Source organism: Lemur catta, chromosome 10, assembly GCF_020740605.2.
Source record: "Lemur catta isolate mLemCat1 chromosome 10, mLemCat1.pri, whole genome shotgun sequence".
Lineage (NCBI taxonomy): Eukaryota > Metazoa > Chordata > Mammalia > Primates > Lemuridae > Lemur > Lemur catta.
In genome coordinates, this window is record NC_059137.1 from 79,715,050 (window position 1) to 79,735,246 (window position 20,197).

General features: G+C 38.6%; 2 long non-coding RNA genes across 2 annotated transcripts; one reads left to right on the forward strand and one right to left on the reverse strand.

The window, feature by feature from the left end:
* Positions 1 to 4,371: 4,371 nt before the first annotated feature.
* LOC123646072 lies at positions 4,372 to 6,093 on the forward strand. Its single transcript, XR_006737786.1, has 4 exons — positions 4,372 to 4,454; positions 4,954 to 5,019; positions 5,343 to 5,521; positions 5,805 to 6,093. It is a non-coding gene; the product is annotated as an uncharacterized LOC123646072 (long non-coding RNA).
* Positions 5,745 to 18,590, reverse strand: LOC123646071. The gene is made up of 6 exons (XR_006737785.1): positions 18,469 to 18,590; positions 12,778 to 12,806; positions 12,612 to 12,684; positions 11,016 to 11,086; positions 7,442 to 7,558; positions 5,745 to 6,571 (listed from the first exon to the last, which is right to left on the reverse strand). It is a non-coding gene; the product is annotated as an uncharacterized LOC123646071 (long non-coding RNA).
* Between the last annotated feature and the right edge of the window lie 1,607 nt (positions 18,591 to 20,197).

Sequence of the window (20,197 nt, forward strand, 5' to 3'; positions counted from 1 at the left end):
GTGCACATGGTCTGGGGGATGGACACGCTTGAAGCTCTGACTCGGGTGAGGCAAGGACAATATACGTAACCTAAACATTTGTACTTCTGTAATATGCTGAAATAAAAAAAATTAAAATAAAAAATAAATAAATGCATTCTTGAAAGCATGTCATAAAGCTAAATATGTATTCCAAAAATGGTAGAAAGAACTCCTTCCCTTCCTCAACCCCAGGTAGAGGAATAAAATACATATCCAAATTTTTGATAATTTATATTAGCTTTTTGAAATTACTGAAGACAGGTTAAAAGCTTAGGTGTTAAACATTTGAATTTAAAGCTTTAATGCAGTAGAAACATCATAATCATAATAACTGTATTTTTCTGATTCTTTAATGTATTAGAAAATATACTTATATTTCATTAGTAGAGAGAAGGGAATTATAGGAAGTCAGAATTAATATTTTCAGGAATTCTGCCCCCAGACTGTCTTCTCACTCAAGGCTGCAACATCAATTTTTTCCTGGGTCTCTAGCCTGCCTTGAAGATTTTGGACTTGCTAGCCCCCACAAATTCATGAGCTAACTCCTTAAAATAAATTCCTCTCTCTTTCTTTCTCTCAAAAAAGAAAAGAAATAATTAACATTTTCTAAGGTGTAACACTTTGTGCTGTTACTAAGTTCCAGAGAAAATACTTACACACTGAATCATATTTAAAAGATGGGATACTTGCTATCGAAAGGGATTTTGACAAAAATTCTTTTATAAAGCAAAGATTTGTTTCATGTGCCCTCTGTGTATATAACTCTGTGTTAGGTGCTGTGAGACCAGTTTAAAGATGAGGAAGTGCCTCCTCTCATAGTAATTATAAGAAAAAAATGAACATATGCAAATTACTCAATACTGACCCTACACTACATACACCCAATGGAAACTTTTGATCTCACATATATCATAAGGCTCTTTTTAAATTATTTAACTGCTTTATATATAATATATATCTCAAAATGTATTTTACACGTCAGTGATTGCTCCTACAAAGAGTATTTCAAGAGTGAAATCACTCTTAAGATAGTCCATATAAGTTTACTACCAACATCAGTTGTAGGAAATGGGAGGGGTGATGTTCAGTGTTAAAGTTAGCCTACCAAGAGTACTTCAGGCACGTGGAATATAAGCGTAACATGGAAACACAGGGAGGAAAAAGCTTTTACACACAACTGCTGGTTTGATTGCATACTTTAACAAAAGGCTTAGACTTTGTTTCATCAAATCTAAGCCACCATCATTTAAAAGGCATTTTTTTTTTATTTCAGGTCATCATGGGGGTACATAAGTTCAGGTTACATACATTGTCCATGTCCCGCCCATCTCCCCGAGTCAGAGCCTCAAGCGTGTCTATTCACCAGACAGTGTGCCTGGCACTCACCATGTAGTCATACCTCCATCCCCTCCCCCCACCTCCCCGAGTCAGCACCCTCAAGCATGACCATTCCCCAGACCGTGCACAACACACTCATCATGTAGGCATACACCTATCCCCTCCCCCCACCCCCCGTCTCAGTCTGATATCCAATTGGTACTCTTCCCCAATGTGCATTTAGGTGATGATCAGGGAAACCAATTTTCTGGTGAGTACATGTGATGCTTGTTTTTCCATTCTTTGGATACATCACTTAATATAATGGGTTCCAACTCTCTCCAGGAGAACCAAAGAGATGTCGTATCACCGTTATTTCTTATAGCTGAGTAATACTCCATGGTATACATATACCACAGTTTACTAATCCATTCATGGATTGATGGGCATTTGGGTTGTTTCCACATCTTTGCAATTGTGAATTGTGCTGCTATAAACATTCGGGTACAGGTGTCTTTGTTATAGAATGACTTTTGTTCTTCTGGGTAGATGCCCAATAATGGGATTGCTGGATCGAATGGTAGGTCTACCTGAATCTGTTTAAGGTATCTCCATAATGCTTTCCACAGGGGTTGCACTAGTTTGCAGTCCCACCAGCAGTGTATGAGTGTTCCTGTCTCTCCGCATCCACGCCAACATGTGTTGTTTTGGGACTTTTTGATAAAGGCCATTCTCACTGGAGTTAAGTGATATCTCATTGTGGTTTTGATTTGCATTTCCCTGATGATTAGGGACGTTGAACATTTTTTCATATGTTTGTTAGCCATTCTTATATCTTCTTCTTTTTTTTTTTTTTTGAGACAGAGTCTCGCTGTGTGGCCCGGGCTAGAGTGAGTGCCATGGCATCAGCCTAGCTCACAGCAACCTCAAACTCCTGGGCTTAAGCGATCCTACTGCCTCAGCCTCCCAAGTAGCTGGGACTACAGGCATGCGCCACCATGCCTGGCTAATTTTTTCTATATAGATTTTTAGCTGTCCAAATCATTTCTTTCTATTTCATTCTTATATCTTCTTTTGAAAAATTTCTATTCATGTCCTTTGCCCATTTTTTGATAGGGTTGTTTGATTTTTTCTTGCTGATTTTCCTGAGTTCTAAATAGATTCTTGTTATCAGACTTTTATCTGATGTGTAGTATGCAAAAATTTTTTCCCATTCTGTAGGCTGTCTGTTTATTTTCGTGACTGTTTCTTTGGCTGTGCAGAAGCTTTTTAATTTAATCAGGTCCCATTTGTTTATTTTTGTTGTTGCTGTGATTGCCTTAGGGGTTTTCTTCATAAATTCTTTGCCTAGACCAATGTCTGTAAGAGTCTTTCCTACATTTTCTTCTAGAATTCTAATAGTTTCCCCCCTAAGATTTAAGTCTGTTAGCCACCGTGATTTGATTTTTGTGAGAGGTGAAAGCTGTGGGTCCTGTTTTAGTCTTCTACATGAGGCTATCCAGTTTTCCCAGCACCATTTATTAAATAAGGAATCTTTTCCCCAGAGTAATTTTTTGTCTGCTTTGTCAAAGATTAGATGGCTATATGAGGATGGTTTTATATTTGGATTTTCTGTTCTGTTCCATTGGTCTGTGTCCCTGCACTTGTGCCAGTACCAAGCAGTTTTAATAATCATAGCTTTGTAGTATAGTTTGAAGTCTGGTAAATTAATACCTCCCATTTTGTTTTTGTTGCTTAAAATTGCTTTTGCTAAACGGCGTCTTCTCTGGTTCCACACAAAGCGTAGAATTATTCTTTCTATATCTGTGAAAAATGATGTTGGTAATTTAATAGGGATTGCATTGAATCTGTAGATAACTTTGGGCGAATAGTCATTTTAACAATGTTGATTCTTCCTATCCACGAGCATGGTATGGTTTTCCACCTATTTACATGTTCTGCGATTTCCTTCCTCAGTATTTCGTAGTTCTCCCTATAGAGGTCCTTTACCTCCTTAGGTAAATATATTCCTAGGTATTTTATTTTCTTTGTTGCTATTTTGAAGGGTATTGAGTCCTTAATTTGGTTCTCCGTTTGACTGTTATTGGCATATATGAATGCCTCTGATTTGTGTGTATTGATTTTGTATCCTGAGACTTTATTGAATTCATTGATCAATTCCAGGAGTCTCTTGGTTGAATCCTTGGGGTTTTCTAGATATAACATCATATCATCAGCAAAGAGTCAGAGTTTGATCTCTTCTTTCCCTATTTGGACTCCCTTGATTCTGCTCTCTTGCCTGATAGCTCTCGCAAGGACTTCCAATACTATGTTGAAAAGTAAGGGGGACAGTGGGCAGAAAAGGCATTATTTTTTATATACTACTAAGAAAAGAAAATGCTACCAAGCCATCATGCTAATATGAGGGATAGTAATTAAAACAGAGATCTTAGAATCAGTGAAATATAGGATGTTTGAAGAACAGGATGATCACAAGGACTAGAATAGCAGGAAGAAAACCTCCTTTCTCTGCTTTTTCTTTCAACCCTTTGGGCCAGCCAGCCAGCCAACTCTGGATTTCAAATTCCAACTTTTCACCAGAAAACTTTATCACTACTGCCTAGGACTAGCTAACGTAAACATATTTATTTGGTCTTTTAACTACGGCCTGATGGTTTTATTCATGAGTTCATCAAACATTTATTGATCACTACGTGAGGCACTTGTTTGGCCTGTTACTCTAGTAAAGTCTCAGAAAATCACCTGCAATATAAAAGACTAGTGTGCCCCCTGCCTTTTTCTGTAAATTTCATTTTAAAGTAAGTATTAACACAATCACGTAGATATGCACAGTGGTGACTTGATAGCTTCAGAGATTTCCTTCAGTTTCATTTAAAAAATGTGTATCTTTCTAATTGATGTGTTATAGTTTAATGAATTAGCAGCAAGAGAAATAGTTCTATCTGTAACAAGGGACTGCTGTAGCAAAATCACACTGACCTACTAAAAATCATTCCTTAAGAAAAGTTGTTTCTTGTTTTTGTTTTTTTCCAGTTAATTGCAGTATAATCCCTTCCACTTCTTTCCTCGCTGGATTCAGCATAGTAACACAGGAACCTTGGTCCTTGGGAGTTGTGGTAAGTTTTCCAAGCAACAAAGGTCTGAAGTGGAATTACATCCTTAAAGCCATGATGACAAGTGAATGGATGTCCAGGTGTAGAAGTCGAGTAGATCTGAGCGATTGCTGCAGGTTGTGAGAAATGAGACCACTTTTCCTCAGGTGCAGAGTGTGAGCTGGTGGGAGGGCAGGTAGCCAAGAAGCAAATAAAGGGCAGTGACAGCAACGACAGAGGAAGAAGCAAGCACAGATAGCCCTTGCTCGACTGCTGAACGCATACTGAAGTCTCACTGAGTACCCAGAAATGATCTTCATTTTTATGGCATTCCATGCTTTTAGAAAAGCTTTTCTGTTGTTGTAATATGTGCTAAAATTCCCTAAAAGCATTTTTGAGAGGGCAAGCTATTAAAATGTTTAACAGGGAAACAGTTGTTTTTGATAGTTACAGTTTCTATGTGCATGGCTTGTGCATACAGACATTTGTTTCTTTTTCTCCTGTATCCTCTCCCCTCCCCCAGTGCAACTGTACGAGATCATAAACACCACGACCACCATGTACATGGTCATGGAGTATGCCAGTCATGGTAAGAACATTTATATATTATATATTGGGGTTTTTTTTCTTTCTTCCCTTTTAAAAGAATACACAAGCACACTGCCCATGTAATTGTTAAGGTTTCATTTAACATCCAGAGTCATAATATACTAGGATGAGAGTCAAAAAAGCTGACTCTTAGCAATTCTATGGGTTGCCATTAAGTGTTTCCCTATTAGCTTTGTTAATTGATAATAGCCAAGACCCCGGATTTTTTTTATTGTGCAACAACACTCATTGCATAAAATTTACCATTGTAAGCATTCGAGTGTACAGTTCAGTGGCTTTAAGTGTGTTCACATTGCTTTGCAGCCCTCACCACCATCCCTCTCCAGAACTTTTTCATCTTGCCAAAGTTAAACACTAACCCCTCCCCCAGCTCCTGGCAACCACCGTTCTATCTGCCTGTGTGAGTTTGACTGCTCTGGGGACCTCACATAGGGATCACAGCATTTGTCCTTTTGGGACTGGCGCGTTTCATTCAGCATAAGGTAAAACTTTTCTTTTTCTTAGGGCATTTGATGTTTAAATTAGTATAAGAATTAATGATTATTCTAGCACTTCATGTCTGTTATTGATTATTAATGTGATAAAATTAGGATTCTAATTTGTCTCCAGTATTTTTCTTCTAGAAAATATGTTTTCTCATTACATTAATTAGGAGATATTACCTTCATATTATTACAAAAAGCTTCTTTATGAAATGCCTAATCTTGCAGAGTTCTAATTATATTTTGGTTAAATTTTATTTCTGTTTTGATGTTTTCCCTCTAGCCAGAGAATCTGTTACTTGACAAGAAGTATAACATCAAAATAACTGATTTTGGGCACTCCACTGCAGACCTTTTGCGGGACCACTTTCTACGTAGCCCCGGAGATCTTGGAGGGAAAAAAGTATCACGGCCCCATCATAGACATGTGGAGTTTGGGGGTGGTACCTTATGTGCTCGTTACCGGCACCCTGTCCTTTGATGAGGACAATCTGAAGGTATAATTTCCAATTAGTGGTATTTTGGTCCATGTTTTTTGTTGATTGCACGTCCAACTCTCGGTCTTTGTTCATTTCAACTCCAACAACTTCTCAGTTACTTGCATTATTATTTTCTGTAACAGTATAAAAAGTCGCCTCATCTCTGTTAAGAACATGTTCAGTGTTAGGTTTGTTATTTTCACAGTCTAATTTGTGAACTTCTGCAGAGACAGGCACTTTAGAGGCATATTTTTCCTCACAACCAAGCGTATGATCTGTTAAGCTAGAGGGCATTTCCTTTTAGTTTGTTCCTCCCTCAGTTATCTTGCAGACGCTGTTCATCAGGACGAGGAGGAATTTTGTGTTTTTCACATATTTCACCAAAACTCTGCTTGAACTCCTTTGTGGTGAATTCTGGATTATTTTTCCACTCTACTTTGCCATCTTTAATTGACATTTCTTCATACTTTTGCATATCACGGAGTCCTGAATATCTGGTTGTGGCCTCTCCATCAAGATCCGTATTCACAGGCAAGATGGCAGACGAGAAACACCTCCAGCCATGGCGTCTCTGCAAAAAGGAGGAATTTTACATGAAAGAGAAAAAAGCAAACACACAGGCAAACACAGATCCAATGAGGGTTGGAAGGAAGGGTGCCTAAACCCACATGAGACTCCATGGGAAGAGGTTGTGGAGGAGAACTGGAAGGAGAACGGCATTGGCGTACGTTAAGCCCTGAGAGACTTCTAGACCAGCCAGAAGGGTAGGTGGAGCACTTAAAAGTCCCCTCCCTTGCGTCTCGGACTGCTGGTGGCCTCCCAAGCTGCTGGAGAGACCTGCCGACACCAACCCAGAGGCTGCTGCCACCAGCGAGCAGAGAGCCTCTGCGGACACGGCGCCAGGACCCAGCTCCCTCAGGGCACCTCCCGCCCCACAAACCTGAGCTGGTCGGCAGGCACCACACTGCTTCCCTACCCACTGGGTGCCTCTGTCCCCCCTGGAGGACCTCAACTCCTCAGGATCTGTCTTGCTCATCCCCACACAGACATTTCCCAACTGCATCCCAGACTGCAGGAGCCACAGGGGTCCAGTGGGTCCCCAGGAGACACACAGGACTCCAGAGCCCGCTCATTCTGGGAGGATTGCCTCCTGGAGAGCGGGTCAGACACTAGCATGTGCAGTCCTTCCTCCACCTAGTCTTTCATTCTCCCCTTCCCTTCCCCTACCTTAGGCTGTGGAGAGAGACAATTTAGCCACCCCCCCGGCGCCATCCACAGGGAACGGGGCTCAGACCTTTCCTTTAGGGGCCCTACAGTGGCCTGAGGGGTGCTGGGACCGTGAGCTCCCCATCTGCTGGCCATTCCTGATGCTACTTGCCCAGTGACTCCAGCAGAGCGGGGCAAACCCTGAGGCGGAGAGACCCTGATCCAGCTTGCATACCCAGCGGGTGACTTAGGACCGGCATTCTATTCCCTCGCATGGTCAGAGATTGATCTCCAGGAACCAGGGGACAGGCTGCAGGCCAGATCCCGTACACGCAGGTCTCCATCGCATTGCCTGGGAGCACAGAAGGGAGATTTGTAAATTAGTCTACGGAGGTGCATGTACCTTCAGGGACAGATCATAGCGGGTCCTTGCTGCAGCGTGCTCTAGGGGCACCTCTCCTCCCACAGGAGGGCCGAGCTCCCAGCTCAGGCCGTGATCCCCGGCAGGGAACCTCCAGGCCCACATCACAGTCATGAGGGAGCGCAGCTGGCCTGAGGTCCTGTCTGCCCAGCAGAGGTCAGTGAAAAACCATACAGATGGATGGAAAAAAGCGAGGCCCGCTCCAGACTGCCAGGCTGCGGGTCTCAGACAGCCCCACTTCCACGGATGCAGACTTTCTGGTTGAGTGGGGCCACTTTAGCCCCTCCCTGGCAGCTTTGCCCAGGGTCAGGGAACAGATCTTTAACCCCTGCTAAAAGCATTAATGGAGCTAGAGGGCAGGCTCACCCAACCCAGCCTGTCCCAGCCTCCCTTCCCCAAACTCTCCTGCTGAGGTGGAGAATGAGGACTCACCTGAAGTCCCAGGACCCCACGCACCCCCTGAGGCACTAGAGTGCTTCTCCAGAGGAACTAGAGCTGGTTACAGGACCCAGAACCAACAGTGCAGCTTGCTCCTCCCGGCAAGCCCCGCCTACTGACAGGGAGGTCAATCTGCACACCCTTTTACTGCATTTACTCACTCCTCCTACAGGGTGTCCTCCATTCTCCCCTACAAGAGGGTGCAGAGACTGTGCCTGTTGTTACCTAAATGAAAATCCAAAGGGAGGAAGCAACAGCTGCTCCAGATGGGAAGGAATCAGTGAAAGAATTCTGGAAGTATGAAGAAACAAACTGAAAGGACACCCCCAAAATGGAACACCAGGTATCCAGCAATGAACACCAACCCAGATCAGAACACTGAAATGACAGATGAAGAACTTCCAACATGGACTGTAAGAAAATTCAATGAAATGTGAGAGAAAATGGATACCCAACAGAAACAAACCACAAAAATCCACGAAATGAATGAAAAATTCACTAAAGAAATTGAAATATTAAAGAAAAATCAAACAGAACTTCTAGAAATGAAGACTATTCAAGCAATTACAAAACACTGTGGAAAGCCTCAAGAATAGGCTGCATCGGCCGGGCGCGGTGGCTCACGGCTGTAATCCTAGCTCTGGGAGGCCGAGGCGGGTGGATCGCTCGAGGTCAGGAGTTCGAGACCAGCCTGAGCAAGAGTGAGACCCCGTCTCTACCAAAAATAGAAAGAAATTATCTGGCCAACTGAAAATATATATACAAAAAAATTAGCCGGGCATGGTGGCTCATGCCTGTAGTCCCAGCTACTCGGGAGGCTGAGGCAGTAGGATCGCTTAAGCCCAGGAGTCTGAGGTTGCTGTGAGCTAGGCTGATGCCACGGCACTCACTCTAGCCCGGGCAACAAAGTGAGACTCTGTCTCAAAAAAAAAAAAAAAAAGAATAGGCTGCATCAAGCAGAAGAAAGAATCTCAGGGATTGAAGATAACATCTTATCATTAAATAAGTCTGTAGCAGGTAGAGCAAAGAAATAAGAGAAAAGAGAAAAGCATACAAGAAATGTGGGATTATGTGAAGAGGCCTAAGACTCCACAACACATAGTCATCAGGCTGGCCAAAATAAACACAAAAAGAGGCCATCCTACAAGCTGTAAGGCAAAAGCAGCAGGTAACCTAAAAAGGAAAACCCATCAGACTAACTGCAGACTTCCCAACTGAGACCTTACAAGTCAGAAGGGCCTGGGGCCCCATTCTCAGTCTTTTCATACAGAATAATGCCCAGCCTAGAATTTTGTATCCTGTAAAACTAAGTTTCTTCTATGAAGTAGAATTAAAGACATTCTCAGATAAGCAAAGACTGAGAAAACTCATCAGGAAAAGACCTGCCCTCCCGGAAGTACTCAGAACAGCGTTACACACAGATCAGTACAATAGACACTCACCAATGTAAAATCATCCAAATCTAAAGGTCAAAGGCCAGATACCACAATGGCTCAAAGAGAAAATAAAGCAACAAAGTTCAACTCAAGAGGATGAACAGAAATGTGCCCTGCTTATCAATTCTTTCAAAAATGTGAATGGCTTAGACTGCCCACTAAAGAGACATAGGCTGGCCGAATGGATAAATACACACAAGCCAAGTACCTGCTGTCTTCAGGAAACACATCTAACCCACAAGGATGCATTCAGACTCAAGGTGAAGGGATGGAAAACAATATTCCATGCAAATAGAAACCAAAAGAAAGCTGGCATAGCAGTTCTGATTTCAGATAACTTAGTCTTTAAATCAACAAAAGTAATGAAAGATAAAGATGGTCACTCTATAATGGTGAAGGGTACAATTCAACAAGAAAACATAACAATTCTGAATATTTATACACCTAACTCAGATGCACCCAGATTCATTAAACATCCTACTTGATCTAAACAAAATGATAAACAGCAGCACCATAGTAGCCAGGGATTTCAACACCCCTTTGACAGAAAAGGACAGATCCTTCACACAGAAAGTAAACAAAGAAACACTGGATTTAAACAGAACTCTAGAACAAATGAGTTTGACAGCCATTCACAGAAAATTCTACCCAAAAAACACTGACTATATGTTTTGCTCATCAGCTCATGGGACCCTGGGCCACAAAACTTGCCTAAACAAATTTAAAAAAATAGAAACTATACTGTGCATCTTCTCAGACAAGAGTGGAATAAAATTAGACGTCAACTCCAACAGAAACATTCATCTCCACACAAAGCCATGGACATTAAACAACCTTCTACTGAACAATTATTGGGTTAAGGAGGAAAACACATTCTAAGGTCCACTAATCACAGTGCCTAAAAAAAATTGATCATATTGACTTAGTTCCTCTATTAAAATCATGTGTAAAGTTATTCTTTGTATCCTAACAGTAAAGGTCCCATGCTGAAAGGCGTGATTCTGTTAATCGGCAGTTGGGCTGATTTTATGACCCCATTCTCTCCCTGAACGCAGACACTGAGGTCAACCAGAGACCACGACGTAGAACGAACCTTTCACCCAGGCATTACTGACTGGTGATGTAAAAATGCAAACTGTGAACCACTGGGAATGATGACTTCTTTAACATGAAGCCAAGTCAGTGGCCATCACTGTTAATTGGTTCATGATCTGTATCGTTTAATAACATGAGTCAATATTTGATGTTATCTTCTTTAATCACATAAGGAGGTAATAATAATTCTGAAAATTGCATAAATTTTTGCCACAATTCCACAGGTAAGGATTAGCTACACATTAATATAGATGTTAAGTTTTATAACTAGCTAAAATATATTTAAAATGAAATATTAAATTATCTTCTAATGAGTCTAAAAGGCTAGATTAAAAGTTAATTTCAACAACACTATGCTATGTTATTAAACAAAGAAAACAACTTTAAACCAGGAATTTTAAATTTAAAATTTTACATACCTCTGGCTGTTTATTTTTACTTCCTTCAATATTTTTTTTCTTTCCCTCTGATGTCACTTCTGAATCTTGTTCTGTTGACAAATTCGTACATTGAGTTAAAATGAACAACTTAGAACAGTTAGATAACAAACACAGTATGTAAAAATTCATATAAAATTTGAGGACCTGAAAAAATTCCTACATACCATTTGGGATTATGTACATATGCAGCAAAATGTATATTTTTTATTTTATTTATTATTTTATTTTATTATATTATTTTTGAGACAGAGTCTCACTCTGTTGCCTGGGCTAGAGTGCCATGGCGTCAGCATAGCTCACAGCAACCTCAAACTCCTGAGCTCAAGCGATCCTTCTGCCTCAGCCTCCCAAGTAGCTGGGACTACAGGCATGTGCCACCATGTCCGGCTAATTTTTTCTATATATTTTTAATTGTCCAGATAATTTCTTTCTATATTTCTGGTAAAGACACGGTCTCGCTCTTGCTCAGGCTGGTCTCGAACTCCTGAGCTCAAACGATCTGCCCGCCTTGGCCTCCAAGAGTGCTAAGATTACAGGCATGAGCCACGGCGCCCGGCCAGTAAAATGTTTTAAACATACATGGGAATGATAAACAATTAACTCAGGGTGTTGGTGTGACCTCTATGTAGTAATTTTTTTTTTTTTGAGAGAGAGAGTCTTGCTCTGTTGCCCGGGCTAGAGTGCGGTGGCATCAGCCTAGCTCACAGCAACCTCAAACTCCTGGGCTCAAGAAATCCTTCTGCCTCAGCCTCCTGAGTAGCTGGGACTACAGGCATGTGCCACCATGCCCAACTAATTTTTTCTATATATATTTTTAGTTGTCCAGATAATTTCTTTCTATTTTTTTAGTAGAGACAGGGTCTCAATTTTGCTCAGGTTGGTCTCAAACTCCTGAGCTCAAACAATGCTCCCACCTCGGCCTCCCAGAGTGCTAGGATTACAGGCGTGAGCCACTGTACCCCGGCTGTAGTAATTTTTAATAGCATAAAATGGCCCTAAGCCCAAAAATGTTCAGAATGACTCTTTTAAAAGATTGAGACTACCAAATAGTCATTAAGGGATAATTCATTACTTTCCTCATCTTTAAGAATCAAAGATAGCATACACACACACACACAGCCTGCCAATCAGAACATTGGACTGGCTTAAGATCATCAGTGTGACAACATTAGGATGAATAATTAAAGTTAAAACACAGTTGACATGTTAGCAAGGAAAGCTTTCCTCTAGGCAAAGATCAGAATACCAATGTGGAAACACCAGAAAAATTTTAAAGTCTCATATTTCACCTCTGTGAATCCCTAACAAATACAGGGATTCCAAACTGGGACTTTAGGGTGTCAAACATAATGGGAGAAGCATCCCAGTTAAAGCTTCCATTTTTAAAATATCCTATTCTTATGCTTTTAAGTATCTTTTCATCAAACATGGATACCAAAAGCAATGTCTGCAATATTTTTGTCAAATCCTTCCATCAAATTTGGGAAAAAAAGAATTAGGAATAAGAAGACTGTGAGCATTTCGATTATTTTAATGTACTTCATTCCAGAGGTAAATTTGTACTGCACAATTTACCTGAAGGGGATTTTTGTACGTCCTTCATTCCTTCTGCATAATCCGGAACAGAATCTTTCACTTTAGTTGTAGGCTGAGTGGGTTTGAAGCAAAATCATTAATAAATAATGTATATTTCATAAAATATGTAGTCAATAATTCAAGACAAAAATATACAAGTTATTACCTTCAGATGAAGATCTTCTTCAGGAGACCCTAAAAAGCAAAAGGGACATATATAATCCACTAAATATAAATATGGCAAAGTCAACCAGACATCCATGCAGAGTTAGTATTGAGCTGAATCCTCACACTTGCCTTAGAAAATGATTACTTTAGGTTTTGTGGTGTTTTTTTCTGGTTAGGACAGGAACATGACAAATATACTGAAGACAGATAGGAATATGGGTTTCATAACACATATACTTAAGCTTTACAAAGTGAGATTATGTTTCAAATGGCTATAACTAAAATAGAAAAGTGTTCCCATACCAATATGAATGTGCTGATTGATGAGAAAAGTGATCATTCATCAGAAGCGCAAATCATGACCCTGACAGGATAAATGTAAAAGCTGGTGGGAGAATGCCACAGCCTGTCTCCAATGTGCCCCTTCAGAATCATTTATATTAAATGCCACTGTACTACAAGTATTTATCATGTTCTTCAATTTCTCCCGTAATTTCAGAAATAAACACCTGTGATGACACTTCATTTGACAGTTTTAAGTTGAACAAATATGTTCCCTGACCACAAAGCAATCAAACTACAATTAAGGACAAAAATGTCTCTGGAAAATACTCAATTATTTGGAAACTGAGTTTAATAACACACATCTACATAACACTTGATCAAAGACATAATGAAAACAGAGATGAGAAAATATTTTGAACTGAATGAAAATGAAAACACAACATATCAGAATTTGGGAAATGAAGATACTTAAATAAACAGTACTTCAATAAAAAAAATTTAGCACTGAATGTCTATATTAGAAGAGTCTCAAATTAATGATCTCAATGACTACTTTAGGGATGAGAATAAAGAAATGCTAATTCCCCAAGGCAAGCGGAGGAAAGGAAATAAACATTTGCTATAATCCTAATGTCTGTGTCCCCCCACCAAAGTCATATGCTGAAACCTAACGCAGAAGTCATGATACCAGGAGGTGGGGCTTTTGAAAGGTAATTAAGTCACGGGAGCCATGCCTTCATGAATGAGATTAGTGACCTTATATGAGAGACCCCAGAGAGCTCGTGCAACCCTTCTGCCATGTGAAGACACAGAGAAAAAGATGGCCTCTGTGAACCAGGAAGTCGTCCCTGACCAGACACCAATTCTGCCAGGGCCTTGATCTTGGACTTTGCAGCCTCCAAAACTGTGAGAAATCCATCTCTTGTTTATAACCTACCCAAGTCCATGCTATTTTGTTACAGTGGGCTGAATGGACCACAGCATGAAAGATGAAACCAATAAAACGGAAAAACCATAGGGAAAATCAATAAAATCAAATACTTTGAGGGAATCAATAAAAATAATAAACCTTTAGCCAGGTGGATCAGGAAAAAAGAAGATACAAATGACTAATTTCAGAAATGAGTAAGTGACATTATTACAGATTCTATAGATATTATATGAATCTTATGTGAATACACCAAATTAGATAAAATCGATAAATTCCTCAAAAAATCAAAATGAGCAAAGCTCAGTCAAGAACAAATAGATTACCTAAATTACCCTCTAACTACAAAAGAACACAAAGTTATAGTTGAAAACCTTCCTAGAGAGAAAACTCCAGTCGCAGATAGCTACAGTGGTGAATTCTACCAAATATTTTAGAAAGATATAAGATAATTCTGCAAAATCTCTTCCCCCCCATTAAACATGAAGTCTATGTACATGTGAACTCATTCTTAAATGCCAGCATTATCCTGAACCAAAATCAGAGAATGATATGCCAAGAAGGAAAATTTCCTCATGAGCATGGATATAAAAATTCAACCACATTTTCAAGTAACCAAGGTATCCTCCAACCGGTGAATGAACAAATAAACTGTGGTACAGCCGTACGATGGAATATTACTCACCACTAAAACGACATGAACTATCAAGCCATGAACGGATATGAAGGAACTTTAAATGTGTATTAGCAACTGAATGAAGCCAATCTGAAAGGGCTACATACTTCATATTTCATATTCCTATTTCAAGTACATGACATTCTGGAAAAGGTAACACTATGGACATAGTAAACAGATTATTGGCTGCGAAGGGCAGGAAAGGATAAACAGGTAGAGCACAGAGGATCTCTAGTGCAGTGAAAATATGCTGTACGACACTATGAGGATGGATATACATCATCATACCATTGTACCCATAGAATATACAACATCAGGAGGGGACCCTAATGTATACTATGGACTTTGGGTGATCATGATGTGTCAATGTGGGTTCATGTAATTGTGACAGCTGTACCACTATGGTGAGGGATACTGATAATGGGGGAGGCTATGCATGTGTTGGGGCAGAAGCATATGGAAAATTCTGCATCTTCGTCTCAATTTTGCTGTGAACCTAAAACTGCTCTTAAACAAAAGTCTTTAAAAATTCTAAAAAAACATTTGGAAATTGGATCCAGTGATATATTAAAAGGATAATACATGAGAAACAAATGTGGTTTATCCTAGGAATGCAGGGCTGGTTTAACATTTAAAATTGACTGTCATTCACAAAATTAACAAAATAAAAGGGAAGAACTATATGATCATTTCAGTATATAGAGGTATTTGATAAAAATCAGCATTCATTTCTGATTAAAAAAATAAAACTCTCAGCTAACAAAGACTACAAAGGAACTTCTGGAACATGGTAAAGAGCATCTGTGATAAACTTATGGCCACTGTGTGCCATGGTGGAAAAGTGAATGCCTTTCCCATAAAATCAGGCACAACCAAGGAGTGTCTGTCTTCACTACTTTTCCTCAGTATCAAAGATGAAACAATAAAACAGAGACACAAGACTCTTCCCAGTGCGGTCGGGCAGGAGACAAATAAAAGACATCCAAGGTTGGAAGAAGCAGCAAAACTGCCTTTATCCCCAGCCATGATGACGTATTAGAGATGGGTAATCACCAGCCTGTGGGCCACCTTCTTGGTTTTCCCACCTTCTTGGTTTTCTCAGTAAAGTTTTATCGGAACTCAGCCATGTTCATTAACTGATGTATTGTCCGTGGCTTTTCTCATACTTCAATGGCACAGCTGATTGGCTGCAACAGAGACCATTTTGCCACAACTCTAAAATATTTACTATCTTTAGTAAGAGAGTAGTTTGAGAAAGAAAAAGGTTGTCAATCATTGGTCTATATAGAAAATCTGACTCAATCTACCAAAAAACCTAATGGAACTAAAGAAGAGTTCAGAAAGGTTGGACGATACAAAATTAACATAGAGAAATGAATTGTATTTCTACGTAGTAGCAATAAACAGTGAAATTGAAATTTTTAAAATATCATCTACCTCAGCAAAAAATTGAATACAGATAAGTCTGATAAAATATTGAAATACCTAGACACTAAAAACTGAAAAATATTATGAGAATATTAAATAAGACCTACATAAATGAAAAGACACATGTTTTTCAGGAGTGGAAACATTCATTATTGTTAAGATGTCAATCTCCACAAATTAACCTATAGATTCAACACAACCCCAATCTAGTTTCCCAGCAGGCTAGCAGAGTTTTGCATTGATAACGTGATTCTAAAATTAATGTGGAAATGCAAAGTATCTAGAACAGGCCATATAACCCTGAAAAAAGAACAAAATTGGAGGGGTGATGGCAACACCTTTCATAAAATTATAATAAAACAGTGCAATACTGGTACAGGTTGAGTATCTTACATCTAAAATGCTTGGGACCAGAAGTGTTTTGAATTTTGGATTTTTTTCAGATTTGGGATTATTTGTATATACATAACTCAATATTTTAGGCATGGAACCCAGTCTATACACAAAATGCATTTATATTTCATGTGCATTTTATACACATAGCCTGAAGGTAATTTTATACAATATTTTTGATAATTCTGTGCATGAAATGATGTTTGTGTATATGAGGTCAGGTGTGGAATTTTGCACTTGTGGTGTCATGTTAGCCATCAAAAAGTTTGAAATTTGGCAGTATTTCAGAGTTTGGATTTTGCATTAGGAATGCTCATCCCATATAAAGTCAAATGCAAGCGGTCCCCAATTTAGGGTGGTTCAACTTACCATTTTTTCACTTTATGGTAGGTTTACTGGGGGTATTACATGGATTTTGGACTTACAATGGATTTATCAGAACATAACTGCATTATAATTGGAGGACCATCTGTAAATCAATGGAACAAAATTGAGAGTCCACAAATATACCCACACAAGTATACACAACTTATTTTTGACAAAGGCAAGATGGCAATGCAGTGGAGAAAAAGTAGACATTTCAACATATAGTAATGGAACAATCGGATATCCATATCTATAAAATGAACTTGAAAACATCCTTCCCACAATATATAAAAATCAACTCAAAATGGATCATGGATATAAATGTAAGATCTAAAACTGTATGACTTCTAGACAAAAGCATAGGAGAAAAATCTTTGTAACCTTGTGCTAGGCAAAGATTTCTTATTAATAGATATGACACAAAAAGAAAAATCCAAACTGGAATAAACAGAAAAATTGGACTTCATCAAAATTAAAAACTTCTGCTGTCTAAAAGAAAACATTAAGAGAATGAAAAGTCAAGCCACAACTGGGGAAAAGTCCTTATGAAATACATAGCTAATAAAGGAATAGTATATAGACTATATAAAGAACTTTTACAACTCAACCAATAAGAAAACAAACAACCTAAATTTTTAAATGGCAAAAGATCTGAAAAGACAGTTCACCAAAGAAGATATACAGATGGGAAATAAGCCTGTGGGAAAATGCTCAACATTAGTACTCTTCAGGGTGATGCACATTAAAAACCACAATGGTATGCACAATACACACCCATCAGAATGGCTACATATAAGAAACTATTTTAAATGCCAATACTAAGAGTTAGTGATGGATGATACAGACCAAATGGAACTGTCACGTACCTCTGATGGGAATGGAAAATGGTACAAAGACTTTGGAAAAACAATATACCAGTTTCTTAAAGGGGTATGAAAAGACTGTTGTCGGGGATGGATATGTTAATTATCTTAATGATGGTGATGGTTTCCTATGTGCAGAGAGACCTATGGCAAACTTATCAAATTGTACATTTTATATATGTGCAGTTTGTCGTACATCAGTTATACCTCACTACAGCTACTTATTGCAGGAGCGGACATTGAAGCCTGTGGCTGGGACACAGAGACAAAGGATGTGGAATGATGCCAGATAACACTAGAGGACTGAGATCTTTAACCTTATAGCAATGAGAAGTGATAGCTGGGTTTTAAGCAAGGGAGTATCATGATGACATCTCAAATTATTAAAATATATAATCATGGTTGCTTAGGAGACCATGATATTGGCAGGGAGGGTAGCAAAAAAAACAGTTCTAGGGTCCTTGTGGTATTCCAAGTGGGGGATAATGGTAACCCTGACCTTGGGTAAAGGCATAGGAGAGAAGCAGGGTCACAGAAACACTGGGAGTGCCCTCACACTGAGAGTAGCAGAGTGCAATTATCCTAACTCTTTGGCTGAGAGGGTACCATATACACTAGTCCTCATTCTATTGTAACATAAAGCATCTTTCCGAGATGAACATCAGTGGTCTATGGTGCCATGCTAAGCAATGTGTGCAGACGGTACTGTAGGATACATAAACAGGCCTTATATTTATGCAGTGATCTTACCTTCACAATCCTTCCCCAGTTGCTCAATTCACAATAGACATTTATCATAATTGGTGGAAGGAATCCCAGCATCCTCTGAGGTTGGTTTAACTGACTCAATGAAGTCACAAAGGTCATCCATATAATACATTTCTTCTTCTTTGACCTATCAAATAAATAACACTGTTTCAACATGGTCCCAAATATTTATAGCATATACTGAATAAAGTGCTATCTTTTTATATGAGCACAAACACAGGTACTTCCTCAAAGAATGGATACCTTTATCAACAGCTACTACTTCTTAATTCCTTTTTCAAAGTAAATGTCTTTACAACAAAACATTCTCTATTTTTCTACTTTACCTTTTATAACTTTTTGAACAGTAATTCTTTTGATAATTTATTTTGACAATATCTTGTTCTTTTTCTTCGATGTATTCTTTGCAGACCTAAAAAAAATAAAGAATTCCTTTCAGGCATATGGTAAATTTGTAAAACACCAAGAATATCTAAAACTGTTTTTATATAAAATCTCTATTATTGTAATTTTGTTTCTTTTAATCATAAAGTTTACAGGTATTATTTTTTCAGGTAATGTAAAATGCAATAATTCACCACAACAGGGATTAAACTATAAACAGAAAGAATAACATTAAGGGACACAGAAAATGTACTATTAATAATCTAATAATTAAATTTAGATCAAACTTTCTGATAGTCAAAGCAACGGGAAAAATGTAATGTTACTTATATCATTTTATAGAAATATATCAGGATTTTTATGTATGTGATTGTCCTTTTCAATAAAAACAAGCTTTTACTGGCACCAAAACCTACCTGGAAAGTATTGCTTACATTCTTATAGGGAGGAAACCCTATTTAATGATTATATTAGTTAGCTTTATCAGGACTTACTATGCAAATAATATGCATTATTCTAAGTGTATTATTCTAAGCACACACATTATTCCAAGTGTGTTAAACTGATTTTAATCCTCAGACAATTAGGTGAGGTAGGTAACATGCTAAGTATTTTACGAAGGAAGAAATTAGGCACAGAAAGGCCAAGTACCTTGCCAAGCCCACACAGCTAGTTAACAGCAGACCCAGCATTCAAACCTAAGAATTCTGGCTCCAAAGCATGTGGTTCAACATATGCTGCGAAAACAGTATTTATTTTCAGATGCTTTTAAGTGATATGATAACAGATGAATCAATATTATCATCCCATTTCTGGATATAATGATAAATAATAATTTCTGCACCTTATAAATATTTTTTAAAATAAATACAGTTTATACCTAGGAAATTTGGGGAACCTACTTTCAACACAGTTAAGTATAATTACTACAGTGAATAGTTTTCTAAAGAAATTCATCTATTCAACTGTTTATTCCTACATTTAACAAATATTTATTGAGCACATAATACATGCCAATGACAGTGTTGGTACAGAAAAACATGGCTTTATGTTTTACTTTAAAACATTATAATCCAAACATAATAATCCATGATGGATTGTCAAGTTTGCTTTTCTGTTATACATCAACAAAATCCTTCCCTTCAGCCCAGAATCTGAACAGCTATTAAGCTGATACATCTGATAGTTTAGAGGACCTTACCAGATCATATCTATTCATGATACTACTGGAAAAGATACGGTATTACCAATATATGCACAATCACCAAGGAATGTTTAAACTCTATTCACTGTGGCCTAAGTGTCTGCATGTTTATCGGTACATAAT